Genomic DNA, 3737 nt, shown 5'->3' on the forward strand with positions numbered 1-3737 from the left:
TTAATTATCACAATATTGTTGTAGTAATGACCCTAAAAAATTAATTGACCAATATTTATATTTTTCTTACTTTTAATTTTTATCTGTTTTGCTGCAGAGTGCAAAACAGAGTGCTCCAGAGGGAGTCAAAGAGAGAGAGACAGGGAGAGAAACTTAAGACATCACTGCTAGGGGTGATGGCCATTTTGTATTCCCGTCTCCTTTATTCTCTTATCAGGATTTTGGGCATGCATACACGTGTAGCCAGAGTGTTTTTCAAGCCTCTGGTCTGGGACTTGGACCATGCAGTTGGCCATATGGGATTCAGACACCTTAAGGACCATGGCACCCTATAGTGTCCTATTTTTAAGTGCGTGTTAAGATTGGCATTTTTCTCCTGTAAGAATTTGGTAAAATTCAATGATGAAGCCATAGGGACTAATGCTTGTTCTATAGGAAACTATCTGACAATTGTTTGATTTATTCAGTTTATAGCATAAGTCAGAAGTATCTTGTGTCAGTTCTAGCCACTTTATTTTTCTAAAAATTTGTTCATTTTAAGGATTCAAGGTAACAAAAAGGCTCTTATTATCATCTTATCTACTTTGACTATTGTCAATAGACTTGGTGTCTCTCTCTGTATATAATGTTGGTTATATTTGCCTGTGCTGTTTTATGCTTGATGACTTTGTCAGCCACTTGTCAATTATTAAGAATTTTAACCATGGGACTTTTGTTTTTAAGATTTTAAAAAATTTCTTGTTTGTTCTGACACTTCATAAATTTTTATCATTTTTTTTATTATTTCTGCATTTTATTTTCTTGGTTTTCACACTATACTTAAAGTAATGAAATTTGGGGGCCAGAGATGGCATAGTGGTTACTTCACTGGAATCCCACATGTTTAGCTGAGGTTCAAGTCTCAGATCCAGCAGCTTGAAACTCATGCCAGGCACATGTGCATTTGTGCCCAAGATCCTGAGAGGAGACTGGAGAAGAGATTGCAACATGGCTATCCCCCCCGCCCTGGGCGGTGACTTCTTGCTTTCTGTCTCTCTGACTCTCTCTGTCTCTCAGGCAAGCACACATGCCCTATAGCAAATATGTCTAAGAAAATTGAACATTAAAAAGTCATTTATAGACTAGCAGGTGGCGTAGTGGTTGGATATCACATGACCTGTGGACTCAGAAGTCACACCAGGCCCATGTGGGTCCATGTCCAATATCCCAATAGGAGATCAGAGAAAAAAAGCATGGTGTGGCTATTTACTCTGGGTATTTATTGCTTTCTCTCTCTCTTTCCCAAAAAGTCTCTCCCTGGTGAGTCCACACACCCTATATTTTTTTTTAAGTAATTTATTACAGAGATATCCTGCAAGCATGAAAAGGCATGAATTTTAAAAATTAGTGAATGTAATTTAATTAATACAAAAAATTTTGAATTCATGTATAAATTGACAGATCAATAAATCAGTTGATAATAAATATATTTATTTCTGCATGGATGTGAATAGATCCTGAATATCAGTGATGTAAAATAGTTATCTTTAAAGGGAAGCATTCAGAAAGATATTTAAAACTGCTATGCATTTTACCATACCAAATTGAGAGGAAAATGCAGCTTATTAAATAAGGTTAGAAAATAGATGAGAAGAGAAAAATGACTTGAATTATGATTAAATAATCAATTTTTAGAATGTGTTTTTTTCAATTATTATTTGAACAAACCCATGATAAAATTATATGGAAACAAAATTATAATACTTTTATTTCTTAACATTATTGGAAATCTTTAAATGATGAAGTAATTGTGAATAGCCAATAGTTTTCTTAATGTTTATTGTCATAGGTTAATTTGATCTCTTTTGCCTTAAATAGCAAAGCAGTCAATTTTATTTCAGAGTAATCTGTAGTCAAATTAATAGATGACATGTATCATAAAATAAAAACCCCACATTACCCACCCCAGTATTAATTTTAAAAGGGAAAATGTTCATATTGTTTCATAATTGTGGCAATTTGAAAGGTTGAAAGTAAAATAAGAACTTCCGTGATATAAGGCATAAAACATTTGGAACATAGAGTAACTTAATAACATTGTTCATAATTGATTTGTTCTTCATTGTATTTCTCTTGCTTATAAAGCTGATTTAAATTTTACAAGTGCATTTTAGGTTCTTAACTATATCTTGCTTCCCGTTGGGTCAAGATAACAGATTGACACACAAATCTCCCAAAGTCCCACTATAATTATAGTAAAAAAAAGAATACTACCAAAATTATGCATACAGGGAGACTCATTTAGGAAGAGAGTCCATGAAGCCCACAGATCCGTTGAGAGCTTCAGAATTTAATCCCAGGTAATGAATGAGAGCTCTATGAAGTAGAGGAGAAAACAAGAAATTAAGGTCTATCTATGAAATGTAAAGCATCTCTGTCAACCCTTTCTCATTTATTCCCAGCAAACCTCCAAAATACAGATAACCACCACCATGGCATCCACATCTATATTCTAGCAATAGCTACTCTGGATGCAGTGGGGAAGTTGTTCCCCACTGTACTGATTGCAACTGGATCTTGAAGCAAGTCCCTCAAGCACATATAGAATCAGTTTTATAAGAATGTAGACTTAGGTTTGAACAGTGAACAACATTTTCCAGTATAGTGAACATTTTTCATTCATTTAAAAGCGCCAAGATTTAAACCATTTTTATGCAAATTATATTCATTCATTGTTTCTCTGTCTCTCTCTCTATGCCAATGTAAGTGGTCACTCCATTCATTGTTTCTCTGTCTCTCTCTCTCTCTCTATGCCAATGTAAGTGGTCACTAGTTTAATTTCCTAACACAGAAGCGTTACAAACATGCAGTACTATTTTAATATTAGAATATCTCATATTTAGAGGCATCTATTTTTGACATCTTAGTATAGACCTTATGTCCTCAGTCTTCAACAATATTTTGAGTAATTTGACAAACTATCAATTTGTCTAATTCATAAAGTAGGTTTTGGATATTTGCAGTTAAGACCACTGAGTGATATAAAGTTGATAACTGAACTAATGTAGAAAAGAAAATTTCAAGAATATTTTAGGAACCAGATATTTGTTACCTAGCCTGTTTGTGGCTAGAGGCAGAGAACATGCAGGTTGGATTAAGACATGGGATTCTGGCAGCCCATGGCATTCAATGGCAAAACTGCTAATTAAATTATTACCTGTGGTCACCTAGAATGAAGTGTCTATTAATGACAAGAATTTGAGAGATTGAGTCACCTCTCAAAAAGAGCAAAATGAAGTGCATAGGATTTCAAGGCTTGAGGGTGGGCTGGCTGCTTCCAATTTCTCTGGACAGCTTAAAGAAAATGTATGACAAGCTCAAGGTCCTAAATTCTCAGCTCAAAACTCAGACAGACAACCAAGGATTTTTAGCATCTCTCATTTCTTTTTGCCTTAAGGCTGAGATAGATGAAAATCAAACTAAAAGCTTTATCCTAAGGGTTTACAATCTATGTGTGCTGAATTAAGAGTCTGAGGATGCATCACATGTCACAGAGCTTTGATAAAGAAAGAATAAAGCACTGAGAATAGATATAAGCACATATTGAGAGATTCGGATGTCTTAAAATACACCAATATCCAGACCCCCAATCAATCTTTATTTCCGAATGAGATTTGTTTGGTTTGACTATTTCTGTCCTACTTAAAAATTCTGTAATTATTTGACCTAAACAGTTTGTTACAGAGAATTCACTCTTT

Source organism: Tupaia chinensis, unplaced genomic scaffold, assembly GCF_000334495.1.
Source record: "Tupaia chinensis unplaced genomic scaffold, TupChi_1.0 Scaffold000452_1, whole genome shotgun sequence".
In the NCBI taxonomy this organism is placed as follows: domain Eukaryota; kingdom Metazoa; phylum Chordata; class Mammalia; order Scandentia; family Tupaiidae; genus Tupaia; species Tupaia belangeri.